The following is a 21,685-nucleotide window of genomic DNA, read 5'->3' on the forward strand; positions in this document are numbered from 1 at the left end:
CAGCATTATTAGGAAGGGAGTTCCAGGAGTTTTCCCCAGCAATAATGATGGAACTGCAAAATATTTCCAAGACAGGATGGTGTGTGGCTTGGAGGGAAACCTGCAGGTGATGCTGTCCCCTGGTAGAGACTGCAGATTTGGAAGGTGCTATTGAAGGAGTCTTGGTGAGTTGCTGCGGTGTATCTTGTGGATGGGACACACTGCTGCCATTGTGTGTCAGTAGTGGAGGGAGTGAATGTTTTAATGTGACGGATGTGCATCAATCAAACAGGTTGTTTTGTCTTGGATGGTGTTGAACTTCTTGAGGAAGTGATAAATATTCCATGATACTCCTGACTCGTGCCTTCTGGTGCTGAAGAGGTTTCCAGAGTCAGGAGGTGAGCTTAGCACCACAGAATTCTGCCTCTGACCTACTCTTGTAACCACAGCCTTTCAGTTCATTTACTGGTTAATGGTAACCCCCAGGATGTTGATAGTCAAGATGCAGTGATGGTAATTCCATTGAATGCAAAGGAGAAATGGTTAGATTTTCTATTGTTGGAGAAGGTCATTGCTTGACATTTGTGTGGTACGCTTGCCAATTGTCAGCCAAACTCTGGATATTGTATAGGTCTTGCTGCATTTGGACACAGACTGCTTCAGCATCTGTGGAGTTGTGAATTGGCTGAATATTGTGAAATTGTTCGCAAACATTCCCACATCTGATCTTCTGATAGAAGGAAGATCATTGATGAAGCAGCTGAAGGTGGTTGGGCCGAAGACTCCTGCCATTGTGTGCTACAACTGAGATGATTGACCTCTGACAACCACAACCTTCCTTCCTTTCTGCCAGGTATGAACTCCAACCAGTGGATAGCTTTCCCCCTTCATTCTATTGACTCCAGTTTTGCTGTCCCCTGGTAGAGACTGCAGATTTGGAAGGTGCTATTGAAGGTTCTTTGATGCCAATCTTGGTCAAATGCTGCCTTGACATCTCACCTCTAGAATCAATTCAATTTACTGATGCTTGAGCGTAGACGGATGGGGCAGTAATTGGCCAGGTTGGATCTGTCCTGCTTTTTGTGTACAGGAGATAGCTGGGCAATTTTCCATATTGCCGGGTAGATGCCAATGTTGTAACTGTATTGGAATAACTTGGCTAGGGATGCGGCAAGTTCAGGAGTACAAGTACTATTGCTGGAATATTGTTGGTGCTCAAAGCCTTTGTAGTATCCAATGCATTCTGCTGTTTCTTGATATCACGTGGGGTGAATCAAATTGGCTAAAGACTGGCATCTGTGATGCTGGGGTCATCTGCAGGAGGCCGACACTGATCATCCTCTTGGCACTTCTGGCTGAAGATTGTTGTGAACGTTTCAGCCTTATTTTCATGATGATGTGCTGGGCTCCTCCATCATTGAGGATGGGGATATTTGTGGAGCCTCTTCCTCCAGTGAGTTGTTTAATTGTCCACCACTATTCAAGACTGGATATGGCAGGCCTGCAGAGTTTAGATCTGATCCGTTGGTTGTGGAATCACTTAGCCCTGTATATGACATGTTACTTGTGTCATCCAAGTAGTTCTGTGTTGTAGCTTCACCAGGTTGACACCTCATTTTTAGGTAGACCTTGTTCTGCCCCTGGCATGCTCTCCTGCACTCTTCATTACAGTGTGAGATGTATGTCAGAATTTTGTGCTGTTCATATCAAAGTCATATCTTTCAATAATGATTACTTATTTGTTTTGTTACCTCAGCAAGAAGTAGCTTAAATACTTTATTAAAGTATGCATTCACTCTGCTGCATGAATTGAAGGTTAATGAAAGTCTACAAGAGCCTGAAAGTTGCGTAATTCTAGGTGTTACCAAGTACACCAGGTTCTAAAGAAAGTTAATCATTAATTTTTCAATAGGAAATAAGGAACGTTGACCGTAAAGGGCAGGTAAAGTGAAGATACGTTGACTCTAGCAGACCAGAATTTGGCTCCACGATACAACCTGACATATTAGATCAATGTGGTTTCTAAGAAAATAAAGGATGTACGAACAGTTCCATGGAAGGAGATCACATTTTTATCTAGTTTGTGAGTTGAGTCCCAATACGTAAGCTGGTGAGTAACAAATACAAAAAAGCTCCTGCGGTAAAATATATCCAGTGCAAGTTTCCTTTGTATATACATTTGTGCTACATTGTAGAACCATTCTTTTAACATCTCCCAAATTATATAAGCTTGAAGTAAGATCTGTCTGACAAGATTAATTATGAAAATTTAAACTAATAATGCCCTGCGATGGGCCAAAATAGAATCGCCAATTCAGTGTCAGCATTAGGGAATACAAAGTGATGTTGAAGATTTGCTCTATTACATGTGGCAATATTGTAAGTAAATATTTTTTTTAACAAGAATGTCAACCTGTGCTCACGGCAAATGGTGTCAGTGTTTTTCAATGTTACTTCCCCCTACGATGCCTATCATTGGAACATTGCGCATTCTGTTATCTCTGTTTCTTTTACTGTAAACAATAAGTTATTATTGTACAATTCCTTTGATGCAATAAAACATCCCATGGCACCTCATAGGAGCATTATAAAACAAAATATGACAGACACCAAACGGCATGTTAGCTTGAGAAGATAGGTTTTAAGGAATGTCTTAAAGGCAAAATGTGAGGCAGAGGTACAGAGAGGTTTAGGGAGGGTATTCTCGAGCTTGGAGCTCAGACAACTGAAGGCACAACCATCAATAGTGGATTGATTTAAATCATGGAGTTCAAGAGGCCAGAATGTGAGCAGCTCAGATATCTCTCAGAGAGGTGCGAGACTTGAGAAGTTTACAGAGGGAGGGAAGGGGAAATCCCATGGAGGGATTTGTAAACAAGGAACAGAAATTTAAATTCAAGATGTTGCTTGACTGGGAGCCATTGCAGTTCAGTGAGCAGAGGTGATAGGTGAACAGGATCTGGAGGGTGTTAAGACCGGGCCAGCAACGCTTTGGATGATCTCACATTTCTGGAGGTAGAATGTGGGAGACCAGCCAGGGGTGTACCGGAATAGCCAAGTCTGGAGTAACAAAGGCATGTCCAAAAGATGTGCAAATTAGGTGGACTAGCCATGCTGAAATTGCCCCTCAAGTGTCCAAAGATGTGCAGGTGGGGTTTTGGGAATAGGGCTCATGAGTGGGCCTAGGTAGAGTGGTCTTTCAGAAGGTTGGTGCAGACTCAATGGGCTGAATGGCCTCCTTCTGCACTGTAGGGATTCTATAGAATGAGGGTTTCAGTGTCAGATGAGCTGAGACGGGAAAACGCAAGCAATTTTATGGAGATTGAAATAGATGCTAAATGAAAACGTCCTAATGAAAATATGGTAGCGACTATACATTTATACACAAGAGTATGAATTACTATCAAACACTAATGAAGAACCATGCAGCATCATCGTAACCCTTGTTCATCTCTCGAATTCGCTTCTCGAGGCAAAATCAGATGTGTGAATGTTGAATTTTTATAGGCGTCACAGCCCAGTATACAGTCCAAAGTCTTTCAAACATAATCTAATTGTGTCATTTTGATTTCCTACATTTAAAATTCTCCTCCCTTCACAACAGTCATGACTACTGGCTGTGCCTCAAGCTGCCTAAAGCCTCGCACTCTGGACTTCACTGGCTAAGCTCCTATGAACCTCACTTTTCTCCTTAAAATCTACTTATTTTGCATCTCCGAATGGCTTTCTTTAATCTAGAATGTGAATCATAGTAACTTCAAGCAGAAGCTGTAAATATCTTTCTTAAATTGTATTGTTTGAGATGAAACAGATTCATAACAAGAAAATCTGGTCAATGGGGGCAGTGACTACATTCACAAAGTGGTTGTATATAGATTAAAGACTTAAAGGGTGGAATTTTCCCAAAATTTGGTCAAGCGTCACTCTTGTCACAAAAACTGGTGTGACTCCCACCAGCCCTGGCAGCACGATCCGGACTGCCATTTTTAGGCACTTTGAAGTAAATATTCCCCACGTTGAAAACAAATGTGTCTGAAAAACAAAGCATCTGATTCTTCCGCTCCGGGTGGTCATTTGAGCACTTCAATGCAGGGGGCATTAAGCGGCTCCACTGCACTTGCTCCCATTCAAGCCAGGCGAATGGCAGCGAGGAAAACAGCTCCTCAACTCATGGAGTGGGCTCTCACCCATATACTGGATGCTGTGGAGGAGAGATGGGCAACAATGTACCCTCGTGCATGCAGGAGATCCTCCAGCAAGATAAAACACCCTGCCTGGAAGTTGGTCACGGCACTGGTCAGTGTCAGCAGGCTGCACAAGAGGACAGGGGTGTAATGTCACAAGAAGATGAATGACCTTTTACTAGGGTAAGTGCTGCCTGGATCCTCTCTGCAATCCACCTTGCCATCGACCCTCAACCCACATGCTGCCAACTCGCAATGCCCCAGCACCCGACCTCCCACAAGCTTCTTCACACCCCCCTTCAGAATCCCTCCCTGCATACGTGCTGTGCACACACATGCCAAGTATAATTGACATCTGACCCCAGGCGGCCAGCTCATATCATCTCCATTGGTGTTCCTGCAAGATAAGCTTGCCCACAATGGCCAGGAGAAGAAGTGTGTTGAGATGCCTGAGCTGAAGGCCCTGACTCCTTTCAAGGAGAGAGCGCTGAAGCTCTCAGGAGAGGAGCAAGACTCTATGTTGAGAGCGATGTAGGTCTACGAGAGAAAAGTGAGAAGCTACTGGACCTTCATCCAGGTGACCAATCTGTGTGTAGTATGAACCCTTGACCTGGCCATGTACTAAAACCATGTCCCTTACCTTGCAGAAACATCATCCGAATAGACTGGCCTGTCCACCAGCAATGTCTCTTGTCACATCCTGGGAGGGGGTGTCGGAGGAGGACACCAAAGAAATTCATGGCTATCATCAACACTGTCCACCTGTCACACACCTAGGTGGGCAATCTTAGCAGGGAGGCATCTGGGTCACTATCTGGTGAGCACCACTCTGTTTCTGATGCATATCAGGTGGAGGCAGGAAATGTCCCAGGGATAGGACAGTCGGAGGTCTGTTGGATCCCAGGACTCAGCTGTGCCCCAGCCAGGCCCCGTGCCTCTGGACATGTTTTTCCCTCAGCTGCATGAGATGAACGGCAGAGCGGGAATGCCTGGAAGGGGTGTCAGTGACACTCCTTTGACTGTAAGGCCGAATGGAGGAGTCCCACAGCCGTCTGTCGCAGGAGATGGTGCCGGCAATGCATGGCACCCAGGCCAATAATGCAAGGATGGCACCCTCAGTGCAAACCTGGGGGGGAAAGAGGTCAGATCCATGACAGGATAACTCCATCGAGTGGCTGTGTCCCAGAGGACCATGGCTTCAACCTTATGGTTCAGGCAATGGTGGGCCACCAGGACTAGCGGTTCGAGATGATGTTGAGGCTTCTGGATCTCACTCTAGTTGCCCTTCCATCCTATGGAGTAATTCAGGCGCACATGAGCACCCAGAGGGAGAAGAATCCGCTGGAGCACATGCTGGGGTCTTCCACCGAGGAGACCCTGGGAGTGCCCAGCAAATCTAGCAGTAGGGGGACATTGTTACTGGCACTATATTAAATATTATTGTTGCTCACCAACTTAACAGCTCAGAATCACCTACTCCCAGCCCATAATGCTTCTCCCCTTTGGGAGGCAGGTGTTCTCAGTCGGCCTCCATGTCCACCACATGGTTACGCCCCCTCAGTGCCAATGTTTCAATCGCAATGATAGCACTTAGGCATGATTCAGTGCACCCTAGACCCTTGTCCTTAATCCCCCTCTAGAGCAAAGGGACAAAGGGACGTAAGGCAGAACCTCACTCAGACATGAGCAGGGGAGTTAGAGCGCCAGCAGCAGACAGACACGAGTCAAACATAAGCAGTGGTTGAGGAGCATTACAGACCATTCCTCACTGCAAGTCATCACCGCCCTCCTGCAGTGACCGGGCAACAGGCACTCAAGGACTCCCCTGCCCAGAACTCTGCTTATCGCTATCTCGGCCACAATCGAGTCATGAGGTCCTGGAGGAAGGGAGTGGGGGGGGGGTCACGCTGTCAGCCAGAAAGCTACTTTTTCTCTCAGGGCAGGAGCAAGGCCGGACCTATTTTGAGACGAATGAGGGCCTACAAGAGAAAAGTGAGAAGCTACTGTACTTTCATCCAGGTGACCAATCTGTGTGTAGTACGAACGCTTGAACTGGCCAAGTACTAATACCATGTCCCTTACCTTGCAGAAACATCATCCGAATAGCCTGGCCTGTCCACCAGCAGTATCCCACCGCCCACCCTTGTCGCAACCTCGGAGGAGATGTTACAGGAGGCGATGAGGGTATCCCTAGCCCTCCTGCCCATTTGCACCCTCGCCCCTGCCAGGCCTCCATCCTCAGGCTCCTCAGCAGGCTCTTCCACAGTGCCCTCACGGGAAAGTCCTCCTTGTCCGAAGACACGTTCCTCTCCTCGAGGTCATCCTCAGGAAACTCCTCCCCACCAATGCAACACCAGGTTGTGGAGGGATCAGCAGACCACGCCAATGCGGGAGACCGTCTAGGGGCTGTATTTTAGGGCCCCACTGAACCCGTCAATGCAGCAGAATGCATCTTGAACAGGTCAATGCACCGATCGATGACAGCTGAGGTCGCGCTGTGAGCCTCACTCTACCTGGCCTCCGCTGGGGTCCACAAAGGGAAGAGGTACACCCCTGGAGCCTGGAAGATTCCAGGGACCTGTGGCTAGCCAAAGATGTAGCTGTCTTGCACAGTCCATAGAAAATGGGCACACATGTTACAGAAACGCATTTGATGGTTGCAGATCAGCTGGTTATTGAGGGAATGAAACCCCTTATGGTTAATTAAGGGAATTCACTGAGGTCATGGGGCACAGAGGGTAACATAGGTGCAGTTAATCATTCTCTGCACCTGAGGCAGACCAGTTATGCGTCCAAAGCCCATAACCCTCTCATCCTGCCGGACCTGGGCCAGGTCACAGTGAATGTAGTCCAGAGCCCGTGCGTATCCCTCACCTCATGGATACATTTATGGGCCGATGCTTGTGAAATACTACTGCAGCCTCTGGCCCTGATCCTGTCCTGCAGCCCCTGGTCTTGCTCTGTAGGGTCTTCTCCCAGAGCCACTACACATTGCTGCTAGAGTCTGTGCTCCTCTAGCACATCGATTAGTAGGATGACCAGCTCTACTGGCTCCATGCCGATATAAATCAGAATCCTGCGAGATATAAGAGAGAGAGAGTCAGGTCGGTGTCACAGATGTTGACACCATTATCTCCCCTGATCCATTGGCCTTCCAGACCTGTAGCAGCCAGTCCCAGATCTTCACTGGCACGATCACACATTAACAGCTCCGTTGCCCTCCCATCTCTAGGCCATGACTGACCCTGGCCTACGCCCTTGCCCACTTAAACTAACCTGCCGCCTTCCATCTGGGTTTCACCTCCCTTAAGCTCACTACCACTGGGGCTCTTACAGGAGGCTCACGTGCTCCCTCATCCTGCCTGTTGAAGGTCAACTGGATGGTTATGTCCATCTTGCTGGGTCCTGACTGGCAGGCGTTGGGAACCTGGCAGAAAAGCGACCCCATTGCCTCTTGATCCCGTGCCACTAAGCTTTAAACTCTGAATGCTGAGAATTCATCCCATTTCTAAACTTTGAGACTGTGGGGAGCGGACATTGTGAATGGTTAACTCTTGGTTAACTCTTGAGGCCAATGGTGTCACGAGCATGAGTCTCAGGAACGTTAGAGGGCACTGTTTGTTACCTGTGTGGTAGGTAACAGGTGCTACTCAAACCTTGGTTAGTGATGTGGTCTTTTGAATCTCAATGAAGAAGACTCAAACTCGTCCAGTAGTAACAAAAGGTTTATTGAGTAAATATATCAATAATTGCATGAGTTATTTACTTTAACTTTGATACTAGTAATAATGTTAACAAGATCTAACTACGGTAACTATACGTTACTCCATTAGCCATCTGAACTAGTCTGCTATTGCCCTGGTCACATTGCACCCAAAAGAGAGAGAGAGAGAGACCCAATGTGGTTGCCTTTTTATACCCTGTTGGTCTGGCCCTCTAGTGATCATGTGGTGCTATTGACTACACATTAATCCCTTGTGTACATGCACATATAGAGATCACTACATCCCCCTTTCTTTCATGTTACATATTTTCTGTATGTTGTAAAGAATGATGAACAAACATAATGGATACAGTTTGCAAATGCATTACATAAAATCAATGAGTTAGTCCAACAAATGTGAATACATTTAGTCTCTTAGGTTGTTTTCTGCTTGCGTGAAATAGGTAGACAAATGATGTTATGTACAAGTTGTGATGATCTTGATGATTATACAAAGCCAATTAATATTTATGAGTCCAATCTTAATAAAACAAATTGTGAGTCCAAACTTTATGAATTTGTTTGGTTGAGTTGCTTTCTTCTTCTGTTGTTGAAGTGGTGATGTTGATGCCATTATTTCTTTGTGAACGTCGTCAGTGTTCTTGTGTTTAAGTGACCATCAAGTCATCATGAGGTGTTCAAATGGTCGAATCACTTTGTTGTCTGATTTAGACTTTCTTCTTTTTTCTATACTTTCAGGTAGTGATTCTGTGTTACACTGTTGCCTGACCTGGACTTTTTCCTGTGCTTACGGTATTATCTAGTGTGTCATCTGCCTTGAAAGCTGGCGTGCTTGCTTGTTCTGGAGCAGATGTGAATTTGTGGGATTCTTTCTCATGCTTTGGCATGTTTGTAGTCTTGTCATTGTTTCGCAATGTGCTGTGGTATTGTCCTTCATGTGCAGAGTTGTACCATGTTGTACAGATTGTTGTTTCATTGTCGTTGTTTCTGTCGTGTCTGTCTTTGTTGTTTTTGTTGCCGTTGTTTTTGTTGTTTCTGTCTTGGTCATTTTCGTTGTCGTTCTTGTTGTTGTTGTTCTTGTTGTTGTATTTGTCGTGCTTGTTGTTTCTGCTTTTGTTATGCTTCTTGTTGGTTTTGTTGTTGTTGTTGTATTTTTTGATGTTACTGTCATTGTTCTTGTTTCTGCAGTGCTTCTTCTTGTTGTTGTTGCTCTTGTTGCGCTGCATGTTGTTTTCGTTGTTGTTGTTCTTGTTTCTGCTCTGCTTCTTGTGATTTTTGTTGTTCCTGTTGCGCTCAATGAGTGTTCCGTTTGGATGATGTGAGTCATTGTCACAGTTATTGATGTCAGTGACCTTTGTGGTATCTGTTACATTGAGCGTTTCTTCTTTAGAATTGTGAGAATGATCTGACATTGCATTGATGTTGGTGACATCAGTCATTTGTGGTGGATTTGATTCCTCTTCTTTGCCTCCTTGGTACTCCTCTTCTAGAGTCATTTCTGATTCACTTGAATCATCTGTGATCTCTTTGTGCTCCTCTTCTGGAGTTATTTCTGGTTCATTTGAATCACCTTTGGTTTCTTGGTGCTCCTCTTCTGGAGTCAAAACCTCTCAAGCCCCACCGAAAATCCCTGACTCTCCCCCCCCCCCCCCCCCAGCTCCCTGGAAACTCCCGATCCCCGCATCCAAACCCCCCCAACTCCCCACTCCTCACCGAAGCTGCTCAGTGGTCTCTGTCCCTTTGGACTCCCTGGTGGTGCTCAATGGAGACAGTGGTGCTCCCATCCTAACTCCCTCTTGGAGGTCATGGCACCTGAATCATGTTTTTAAAAAGCAGTAAACATTCACGCCAGCCTGACGCCATGCCTGGTGGATGAGAAGATTCGATGAGGGCCGAAGATGTGACATTAACCCCGCTAAGTAGATGCTAATGGATTTGAATTCATGTTAATCAGTTCCATGCCCTTCCTGGGCATGAATCTAATCCCATCATCGGGGAGGACCTGGGAAGCTCACGTTCCAAAATCTCACCGGGGCAAATCCTGTTTATGGCCTCCAGCAATATTTACTGGCCATGACGGGATTTGCCCCACGGCTAATAGGCCAGGTAAATCACGTCCCGATTTCTATTTTAAAATCCTTCGGCAAAAACCATTGCTTAAGTAAAAATAAAATGAAGTTTTTCTTAGAAGCCACTGGATTACATTCTGAAGATGCTCAAAAGCATAGACACTAAGAGGCTGGTTTCCCTAGCTGGAAAATTTAAAATGCAGGAGCACAGACTCAGGATAAAGGGCTAATCAATTTGGACAGGAGAAATTTCTTCACTCAGATTATCAACCTTTGGAATTCTCTACCCCAGAGGCTAGTGGATGCTTCATCATTGAATATACTTAAGGCCGCAAGAGACAGATTTTTGGTCTCTCTGGGAACCAAAGGGTATTGGCAGGAAAGTGGAATTGAGGTTGAAGGTTAGCCATGATTGTGCTAAATGGTGGAGCAGGCTCAAAATACCACATGGCCTACTCCTCCTTATGTTCTTATATCCTTACATCAAGCCAAGGTCAAAGAGTTTTCCCAAAGTAATGTGGTGAAGAATGAAAAGAGTGAGCCTTCCCCCTGTGTACGCAGTGGGAGCATCACATTCTGCAGGTAATATGGATTTAGTCGGGTTACGAATTGTCCATCTGCAGGGGTGTGTCTGTGAACAAACACGCTGACTTATATTTACAGTACATGGTGTCAGAGGTTTTGGCAGGAAGTCAGTGATTGCTCAAACTTAATTAAGCAGGAATAGTGGTGATTGTGACATTCTTTCATGACTCAGAGTTTCTTCATTGTTTTGGTTTGTTATGTTCGATGACCATTGCTGCATAAATGTCAGTTCTCTCTTTATGGCAGTAAATATGAACATTCATTATTCTAACTGACAGTGACTAGTTCCGACTCTCTATGTATTGATGATTCTTCAATCTGATTGATTAAGGAGACACGTGATTGCTTGTCCAATTCCTACAGGTCTCGATGCCCTGCAGAAGGTGACGTGCTTTTTGGATGGGTTGCTGAAGCAATTTGCCATGCACACATCCCCAAAGAAAGTCAATGACCAAATGTAGACCTAATGCACGGCAGGTATCACTTGCTAACTGCTGACCACAAAACCCAACTCATTCTCTACTTAGCTGCATTTATTACTTATGAAATTTGTTGTACACTTAGAGTGTAATAATTACAATTTTTTCAAAAAAGTGGGTCCTTGTCAGCTGGAATGTTAAATCCTAGTTCGATTCCCGGCTTGGGTCACTGTCTGTGCAGGTCATACACATTCTCCCCGTGTCTGTGTGGGTTTCCTCCGGGTGCTCCGGTTTCCTCTCACAAGTCCCGAAAGACATACTGTTAGATGATTTGGACATTCTGAATTCTCCCTCTTTGTACCCGAACAGGCGCCAGAGTGTGGCGACTAGGGGCTTTTCACAGTAACTTCATTGCAGTGTTAATGTAAGCCTACTTGTGACACTAATGAAGATTAAATTTTTTCAAAAGTCTCAAACCCAACCGTAACCTGCCTCCAACATGTCCGCTTCCAGTTTAAACAGAAGAAGGTGGAGGGGTGGGGCATGGGGGTGTGTTTGCTGGGCCAATAACCAATCTGCTTTCAGGAGGTACATTAAAAATTATAAAGAGGCTGTATGCTATATTTCTAACCCGTCCTCTGGACTGAACCCTAGTCAGGGGATCAAGCAAGGCTCAAGGAGACTGCAGTTAACTATAACTCCTCCTAATTGCAATTATCATATTGCTTCAGGTGATAATTCTTCATTGTCTTTTGACAGTCAGGTTGGGCTTAATTGTTGTGGAGGTGATGGGGCTGGAAAATGCAGTGAACCATTCAAACGCCCATTAACTTGGGTGGGAGAGGAAAACCCACCTGTTGTGTTGCACTAACAGTGACCAAGTCACTTAATTACAAGAGGAAGACTATCAGAGTCGGATCAAAAGGTGAAAGAATAATTTCCAAAAGCAATTACCACAAGCAATATTGGTACAAAAAAAATAAGAACATAAGGAAACAATCAGCCCAATAAGCCTGTTCCTTCTACAAATCACAGATACATCCAATCTAACTCCCACGCCTCTGACCACATCAGTTAACCTCCTGAAGAGAAGCTATCCTCCCTGGTCATCCAATGGGCTAGCAGAATCTATGTGTATTGTCTGCCATGGTTTTGTCAGCCATTCCCACCGGTGGAATGGTTGTAATGGTGGAGTGTTCCTCAGTTCTGCACATTGCCCTACTTTCTCTTCAATTTGAGAATCTAATCCCGGCTGGCAAAACTAACTGTGTGCCAGTTCCTTCATCCTCACCACACCAGGATGTCCATCATGCAGTTGGTCAAGGACTCTACTACTACTACTTACTGTCTGATGAGACCATCAATTCACAAGACGCGTGATTGGAAGTGAACAGTGGTTTTAATAGTCTTACAACAGAGCCTGTCTGCGACGAGATGAACTGGCGGCAGGCTCATGACTGCAAAGCTTTATACTTCTGGTTAGTGGGAGGAGCCATGGGGGAGCCAAGGGTGGAGCCCAGTACAAACTCCTCATCTCCCCCTATGGGCAGAGCCGCGCAACGGCTCATATACAGAGCCCACAAGGACACAGTACATATAATACAACACAGTGTGAATTACTAGGTTTATAATTCACCACACTGTCTACTAAGCAGGGAGGAATAATCACCCAGATTCCCCATAATAGAACTCCATTCTGCACTGCCAACTCAAGTCTTCTTGTGATGTAGGGCTTGAGTTCTGGATTTTTCCGATGAATGTCTGACAGACTTCTTTTTGGACCAAGCCCATCACCTTCCCCATCACTGGATCGGTTCTTGTATATTTTTGAACTTGAGATGAAGTCACAGGCACACTATCCATAAGTGAGAAATATAAAATATTGATGAAATGTTCTTTAGGGTCATGCTTGACCTGTAACAGCAATCGTGACAAAGCACCAGCATTTGAATGTTGCTCTGACTTGATATTGGATATTGTACATGTGTCGACAATATCAATGACCATCCTTTTCATCTACTAGCTGGCAAAGAAGATATACCTTTATATGGCCCAAAGATTGTGGCCAAGTGTCGATGATCTATCTAAAGAGTAAAATGACGAACATAAAGGTAATGGTGGAACCTTCTTACACCGAAAATGATGCTCAAAGCCTTTTTTTTACCTGAGCGTAATTCATTACTGCGCTAGTAAGAGAGTTTGTGAAGAAAATATTATCAGTCGTTCCTCTCCTGAAGGCATAATGTGCAAGACTAGTGCACCAAACCCATAGGGTGAGGCATTGCATGCAAGTTGCAACTTCAGTTTGGGATCATAGTGAAACAACTTTTCTGACTTCTGTAAAGGCTTATTTTACATCCTTGTATGCACTTTTGTATTTTCTTTAATAAATTTATAGTACCCAATTCTTTTTTCCCAATTAAGGGGCAATTTAGCATGGCCAATCCACCTACCTGTACATCTTTGGGTTGAGGGGGTGAAACCCACACATAGATGGGGAGAATGTGCAAACTCCACACGGACAGTGACTTAGAGCCGGGATCGAACCTGGGACCTCAGCGCTGTGAGGCAGCAATGCTAACCACTGCGCCACCATGCTGCCCACTTTTGTATTCTGCTGACCAGTGCCATGCCTTTTTGGCAAATACCAAAGAATGTAAATGAATTAATTGTATTGCTAAATTCAACACAAATTTACCATAATAAGTGAGTCTCGCTCGGGAACTTGTTACAGGAATCCCAGGAGCAGCCGGCAATTGCGGGAGCAGTGTCCGGAGGGCGAAGCCTCGCGACCGGTAAGTGTTTAAATTGAGCATCAGGTGAACCTTCTGCAGATGTCAGACTTTCAAAAGAGAGAGCGGCTCCTGATTGGTTCTCTATAAGTCAGGTGACTCATGTCCTTAACCCTTTTATTTCTAGGCTCACCGGAGTAGGTTCTGAGCTACATTTTGTAAGGTAAGAGTTTTTTGCTTTTTTTTCTTCTCACACTTGCGAGAGGGTAGCAAGCTAGATTTCATATGTTATACTAATCTGTCGTAACCAGGAGACCTATCTGGGGGCCTTTCCGTGAAAGCAACAGCAGTAAATTTTTATTAAGGGTCTAGCTACCATTTAATTTTTAATCTAACAACCAACAGAGGGAGAGAGACTGGGACCTCTGCTGTTCGTAATATAGATATAAATGACTTGGAAGAAAACTTAGCCAGTCTGTTAAGCAAGTCTGCGGATGATACTAAGATTGCAGGATAGTGATGAAGATTGTCAGAGAATACAGCAGGATATAGATAGGCTGCAAAATTGGGCTGGGAAATAGCTGATGAAATTTAACCCAGACAAATGTGAGGTGATACATTTTGGTAGCTCCGATTCAGGTGGGAGCTAGAAAATAAATGGCAGAACCATCAGGAGCATAGACATACATGGGGATCTGGGCGTGCTGGTCCACAGATCCTTAAAAGTGGCAGCACAGGTGGAAATGGTGGTAAAGAAAGCATATGGCATGTTTGCCTTCATCAGACAGGACATTGAGTAAAAAAGTTTTGCAAATGATGTTAGTTACACAGAACATTGGTAAGGTCACATTTGGAATGCTGTGTCCAATTCTGGTCGCCACACTACCAGAAGGACGTGGAGGCTTTGGAGAGAGTGCAGAAAAAGTTTACCAGGATGTTGCCTGATATGGAGGGTATTAGCCATGAGGAGAGAGTGAATAAACTGGGATTATTCTCCCTAGATAGGCTGAGGGGTGAGCTGATAGAAGTTTATAAAATTATGAGGGGTATAGATAGGGTGAACAGTTGGAGACTTTGTCCTAGGGCGTAAATGACAATTACAAGGGGGCACAAGTTCAAGGTGAGGGGGGACAGGTTCAGTGAAGATGGGCGGAGGGTGTTGTTTTGCGCAGAGGATGGTGATGGCCTGGAATGCACAGCCAAGTGAGGTGGTTGAGGCAGATACATTAGCAACCTTTAAGACTTATCTATATGGACATATGAACAGACGAGGTATAGAAAGTTACAGGCGGTTGGTCTAGATAGGCGCAGCCTTGGAGTGCCAAAGGGCCTGTTCCTGTGCTGTACTGTTGTTTGTTCGTTTTGTTCTTTGTCATTGATGAATCCTAAAAATGACCTTAATTGTGTCACATTTTGAAGACGTGGTGTTCCTAAGATTGCTGAATTTTCTTTGGATTCCTGTAGAAGCCAACTTTGTCGATTATATGACCTAGGTAATTTATGGTGACTTGAAAAATTCACAAAAGAACATAGGAATTAAAAGCAGAAGTAGGCCATTCAACCCTTCGAGCCTGGTCCGCCATTCAATCAGATCATGGCTGATCTCTTCCTGGTCTCAAATCCACCTCCCTACCTGTTCCTCAGATCCCATTAACCTGTTTTGTTTTATCAGAAATATATCTATATCCTTCATGAAATCATTTAGTGACTCAGACTCCACCGCACTATGGGGCAGCGAGTTCCACAAATTCACCACCCTCTGCGGCAAGTAGTTCCTCCTCATCTCAGTTTTAAACCGACCGCCTCTGAACCTATCTCTGTGGCCTCTCGTTCACACTTTTCTTTTTTAACTCTCCGAGTAGATTCCAAATTCTCCTAAGTGTTTCTTTTCACTTGAATCATTGATGAATATGTGGGGAGGCGGTGGCGCACTGGTATTGTCGTTGGATCTGGTAATCCAGAGACCCAGGGTAATGCTCTGGTGACCAGGTTCGAATCCCACCATGTCAGATGGTGAAATTTGAATTTGATAAAAAATAAAATCTGGAATTAAAAGTCTAATCAAACCATTGTCGATTGTTGTAAAAACCCATCTGGTTCACTCTTGTCCTTACCTGATCTGGCCTCCATGTGATTCCAGATCCACAGCATGGAGCATGGCTGGCTCCTAAATGCTCTCAGAGATGGGCAATAAATGCTAGCCCAGCTAGCGACGCCCTCATCCCATGAACAACTGAAAGAAAAGTCATCTAAATAAAATAAACTGCACTCCTTTCAACCCAATTATAATTTGATCCATCGACTTCCGGTTGCGGCTATGACCAGCTAAGTCGCACATTTGGCAGCTCCTGCGACAAAGGTGTTTAAGGGCCGATTGGAGGGCCCCGACGGTACTGTAAAGACGAATCCCGGTGGGGGAAGGCTCCCTGAGGAGAGTGAGACCAACTTTATGGTCGGTACTCGGAGTGGGGCGACAAAAAAAGCGGCAGCAGCTCCCCGAAAAAAGCGGGGGAAGAGGACCAAAATGGCGGCCGGTGGCGCACTAGAAGATTGGAGAAAATGGGCGGAGGAGCAGCAGGCCGCTCTCCTCCGGTGTTTTACGGAGCTGAAAGTGGAACTCTTAGAGTCTATGAACGCGACGACCACAAGGCTGATGGGGGCCCAGGCGACCCAAGAGGCGTCGATAAGAGAGCTGCAGCAGGAGATGACTGCAAGGGAGGAGGAGGCCACGGTCCTCGTGGGAAAGGTGGAGGTGCACGAGGCACTCCACCTGAAATGGCAGAGCCGCTTTGAGGAGCTGGACACTCGAATGAGGCGGAAGAACTTGAGGATCCTGGGCCTAGCAGAAGGCCTGGAGGGGCCTGATCTCCCGAAATATGTAGCGGAGATGCTGAGCTCCCTGATGGGAGAGGGGGCCGGTCCATCGCCCCTGGAGCTGGAAGAAGCATATCGGGTCATGGCTAGGCGGCCTAGGGCGAACGAGCCCCCGAGGGCGGTGCTGGTGCGATTCCAGCGTTTCTGTGATCGGGAGAAAGTGCTGAGGTGGGCCAAGAGGGAGAAAAGCAGCAAATGGGAGAATTCGACGGTGCGGATATATCAGGACTGGAGTGCGGAGGTGGCAAAGCGGCGGGCCCGGTTTAACCGGACGAAGGCGGTGCTGCACGCAAAGAGGATCAAGTTCGGAATGCTGCAGCCAGCGCGCTTGTGGGTCACCTACAAGGACCAGCACCATTACTTTGAGACCCCAGAGGAGGCATGGACTTTTGTTCGGGAGGAAAAGCTGGACCTGAACTAGAACTTGGGAACGCCGGCGGTCGAGGCCGCCCGAGTACCCTTGACTGATCAAGTGGCCCATGTCTTTCTTAGGCCAGGTCGGAACTTGGTTAAAGTTGATGGATCGTTTGGTTTCTTTGAAACTTGTGTTATGGGGGGTTTCTTTGTTCCTTTGTGTGTGTCTCTTCCCGTTGCCAACTTCCCTTAATTATTGTTGTTGTAGGGGGGGCTTTTTTACTGTTTTTTGATCTGTTCTTTAAGGGTTATGGTTACTGTTCTGTTCGATGGAGGGTGATGGTTAAATACGTTATTATTGGGTAGTTATTTAGTTATGCAGGCATAGTTATGTATTTATGTATTTATTTGAGATTTGTTATTTATATTGTTATATTGTTAAGTTGGGGAGGCGGGACGGGGGGGGTGCAAGTTGGTTATGCGTGTTTTCTTTTTCTCTTTTTTCTTCCTCTCGTTTTAAGGGGGCTTTTTTAGGGGCTTGGATGGGGACGGGGGTGGAATTGAAGATGGCGGGGTAGGGTGTGGCCGGGCGAAAGCGCGGGCTTTCCCCTGTTTCCCGCGCGCGGGACGGAGGAAGGGGGAGGAGAGAAGAATGGGGTGTGGCCAGCAATGGCGGCTCTTCCCGCGCTGAAGCGGGGTCAGAGAGGGATGGCAAGGGGGGGGGGGAGGCCCCTCCCCCCCCACATCGGGAGGAGTCGGAGTGTGGCAGGGGCAGCCGGGTCAGCGAAAACCAGCTGACTCTCGGGAGTACGATGGTGGATACACCGCGGCTAGGAGGGGTCCTAGCCAGGGGGGGGGGTGGGGGGAAGGGGGGTTAGGGGGGGATACCGGGTTGCTGCTGGAAAGGCCGAGGACGGGAAGGGAAGAACGGGAGGAGAGGGGGGGGGGGGGCCATCGCCATGGGGAACGGGTCAGAAGGGGAGGGTCGGCCCGGGGCGAACAGGGGACAGGACATGGCTAATAGACAGGGGAAAGGGACGGGTCGCTCCGCGACCCGGTTGATTACTTGGAACGTGAGGGGGCTGAATGGGCCGGTCAAGAGATCAAGGGTTTTTTCACACCTAAAGGGACTGCAGGCGGATGTGGCAATGTTGCAGGAGACTCACTTGAGAGTAGTAGACCAGGTACGCCTGAGAAGGGGGTGGGTGGGACAGGTGTTCCACTCAGGCTTGGACGCAAAGAACCGGGGGGGTGGCGATTTTGGTGGGAAAGAGGGTGTCGTTCGTGGCGGCGCAGGTGGTAGCAGATAAGGAGGGTAGGTACGTGATGGTGAAGGGTAGGCTGCAGGGAGAGAATGTGGTGCTGGTGAATGTGTATGCCCCGAATTGGGATGACGCGGGTTTTATGAGGCGCCTGTTGGGCCTCATTCCGGGTCTGGAGGCAGGGGGCCTGATCATGGGGGGGGACTTCAATACAGTGCTCGACCCTGGGCTGGACAGATCGAGTTCCAGGACGAATAGGAGGCCGGCAGCGGCAGAGGTGCTAAGGGGGTTCATGGAGCAGATGGGGGGGGTAGACCCTTGGAGATTTGGCAGGCCAAGGGCGAGGGAGTATTCTTTTTTCTCCCACGTCCACAGGGTGTACTCCAGAATAGACTTTTTTGTACTGAGCAGGGGGCTGATTTCGAGAGTGCAGGACACGGAGTACTCGGCCATTGCGATTTCGGACCATGCACCACACTGGGTAGAGGTAGAACTGGGGGAAGCACGGGACCAGCGCCCGTTGTGGCGCCTGGATGTGGGGCTGCTGGCGGACGATGAGGTGTGCGGAAGGGTCCGGAAGGGCATTGAGAGATATCTGGGCACGAACGACACGGGCGAGGTGAAGGTGGGGGTAGTCTGGGAGGCCCTGAAAGCAGTGATCAGAGGAGAGCTGATCTCCATAAGGGCACACAGAGAAAGGAAGGAGAGGCAGGAGAGGGAGAGACTGGTGGGGGAACTTATAGAAGTGGACAGGAGATATGCGGAGACACCAGAGGAGGGGCTGTTGAGGGAGCGGCGCAGTTTACAGGCCCAGTTTGACCTACTGACCACTAGGAAGGCGGAGACGCAATGGAGAAGGGCACAGGGTGCGGTCTATGAGTACGGGGAAAAGGCGAGCAGGATGCTAGCACACCAGCTGCGCAAGCGAGATGCAGCCAGAGAGATTGGGGGAGTGAGAGAGAAGGGAGGGAACGTAGTGCAGGAGGGGCAAGAGGTGAACGGGGTCTTCAGGGATTTCTACAGGGAATTGTACCGGTCTGAGCCGCCCAGGAGGAGGGGGGGAATGGAGAACTTCCTCGATAGATTGAGGTTCCCAAAGGTCCAGGAGGAACGGGTGGAGGGGCTGGGGGCGCCGATAGAGCTGCAGGAGCTAGTTAAAGGGATAGGCCAGATGCAGGCGGGGAAGGCGCCGGGGCCGGATGGGTTCCCGGTGGAATTTTATAAGAAGTATGTGGACTTGGTGGGTCCAGTGCTGGTGCGAGCCTTCAATGAGGCGCGAGAGGGGGGGGTTCTGCCCCCGACAATGTCACAGGCCCTGATCTCCTTGATCCTGAAGCGGGACAAAGACCCTGTACAGTGCGGGTCCTACAGGCCCATCTCCCTCTTGAATGTAGATGCCAAACTGTTGGCAAAGGTCCTGGCAACCAGAATAGAGGATTGTGTGCCAGGGGTAATCCATGAGGACCAGACGGGGTTCGTAAAGGGACGACAACTTAACACAAATGTCCGGAGACTGTTGAATGTGATTATGATGCCAGCAGTGGAGGGGGAGGCTGAGATAGTGGTAGCACTGGATGCGGAGAAGGCATTCGATAGGGTGGAGTGGGAATACCTGTGGGAGACGCTGGAACGGTTTGGGTTTGGGGAGGGATTTATCAAGTGGGTGAAGCTGTTGTATTCGGCCCCGATGGCGAGTGTGGTTACAAACGGGAGGAGGTCAGAGTATTTTGGGCTCCATCGAGGTACCAGGCAGGGATGCCCCCTATCCCCCTTACTATTTGCATTAGCGATCGAACCGTTGGCGATGGCACTGAGGGGTTCAGGGGGGTGGAGAGGACTGACAAGGGGAGGGGAGGAACATCGGGTATCACTCTATGCGGATGATTTGTTGTTATATGTGGCGGACCCGGAAGGGGGAATGCCGGAGGTAATGGAAATACTAGCGGAGTTTGGGGACTTTTCGGGATATAAATTAAATGTGGGTAAAAGTGAGGTCTTTGTGATACACCCAGGAGATCAGGGGGAGGGAATTGGGCGGCTCCCCTTTAAGAGAGCAGTAAAGAGCTTCAGATACTTGGGGGTGCAGGTGGCAAGGAACTGGGGGACCCTCCACAAGCTGAACTTTTCAAGGCTGGTGGAGCAGATGGAGGAGGAGTTCAAGAGGTGGGACATGGTACCGCTGTCGCTAGCAGGGAGGGTGCAGTCAGTCAAAATGACGGTCCTCCCGAGGTTCTTGTTTCTGTTCCAGTGCTTGCCCATCTTTCTCCCCAGGGCCTTCTTCAAGAAGGTAACTAGCAGCATTATGGGCTATGTGTGGGCACATGGCACCCCTAGAGTGAGAAGGATTTTCTTGGAACGGAGTAGGGACAGTGGAGGATTAGCGCTACCCAATCTTTCCGGATACTACTGGGCGGCGAACGCATCGATGGTGCGCAAGTGGGTGATGGAGGGGGAGGGGGCAGCTTGGAAACGTATGGAGAGGGCGTCCTGCGGCAATACAAGCCTGGGGGCGCTAGTAACGGCACCATGGCCGCTCCCCCCCACAAGGTATACCACGAGTCCGGTAGTGGCGGCCACCCTTAAAATCTGGGGGCAGTGGAGGCGACACAGGGGGGAAGTGGGGGGTCTGATGGCGGCGCCACTGAGAGGGAACCACAGATTTGTCCCGGGGAACACTGGCGGGGGATTCCAGAGCTGGCACAGGGCGGGCATCAGGCAACTGAGGGACATGTTCATAGAGGGGAGGTTTGCGAGCCTGGGGGAGCTGGAGGAGAAATTTGAGCTCCCCCCGGGGAACACGTTTAGATACCTGCAGGTGAAGGCATTTGCCAGACGACAGGTGGAAGGATTTCCCTTGCTTCCCGATAGAGGGGCGAGTGATAGGGTGCTGTCAGGGGCCTGGGTCGGAGAAGGGAAGGTCTCGGACATCTACAGAATAATGCAGGAGGTGGAGGAGGTACCGATAGAGGAGCTGAAAGACAAGTGGGAAGCGGAGCTGGGAGAGCAGATAGAGGATGGGACATGGGCGGATGCCCTAGAGAGGGTCAATTCGTCGTCGTCGTGCGCAAGGTTGGGCCTCATCCAATTTAAGGTGCTGCACCGAGCCCATATGACGGGGACTAGGATGAGTCGGTTCTTCGGGGGTGAGGACAGGTGTGTCAGGTGTTCGGGAAGCCCTGCGAACCATGCACATATGTTCTGGATGTGTCCGGCACTGGAGGAGTTCTGGGAGGGGGTGGCGGGGACGGTATCGAGAGTGGTGGGAACCAGGGTCAAACCAGGGTGGGGGCTAGCGATTTTTGGGGTTGGGGTGGAGCCAGGAGTACAGGAGGCAAGGGAGGCCGGAATATTGGCCTTTGCGTCCTTGGTAGCTCGGAGAAGGATCTTGATTCAGTGGAGGGACACAAGGCCACCAAGTGTTAACACCTGGTTAAACGACATGGCAAGCTTCATCCAATTGGAAAGAATCAAATTCGCCCTGAGAGGGTCGGTACAGGGGTTCT

At 48.1% G+C, this 21,685-nt stretch overlaps 1 long non-coding RNA gene across 2 annotated transcripts in view; it reads left to right on the forward strand.

Annotated features, from left to right (window-relative positions):
* Nucleotides 1-1,920: 1,920 nt before the first annotated feature.
* Nucleotides 1,921-21,685, forward strand: part of LOC119967618 — a 330,773-nt gene continuing 311,008 nt past the window's right edge. For both annotated transcript variants that reach the window (XR_005461026.1, XR_005461027.1), the window contains exons 1-3: nucleotides 1,921-2,089; nucleotides 13,695-13,755; nucleotides 13,880-13,915. This is a non-coding gene — a long non-coding RNA (uncharacterized LOC119967618). The remainder of the gene's footprint in view (nucleotides 2,090-13,694; nucleotides 13,756-13,879; nucleotides 13,916-21,685) is intronic.

The sequence above is a fragment of the Scyliorhinus canicula genome, chromosome 6 (genome assembly GCF_902713615.1).
Source record: "Scyliorhinus canicula chromosome 6, sScyCan1.1, whole genome shotgun sequence".
NCBI classification, from domain to species: Eukaryota; Metazoa; Chordata; class Chondrichthyes; order Carcharhiniformes; family Scyliorhinidae; genus Scyliorhinus; species Scyliorhinus canicula.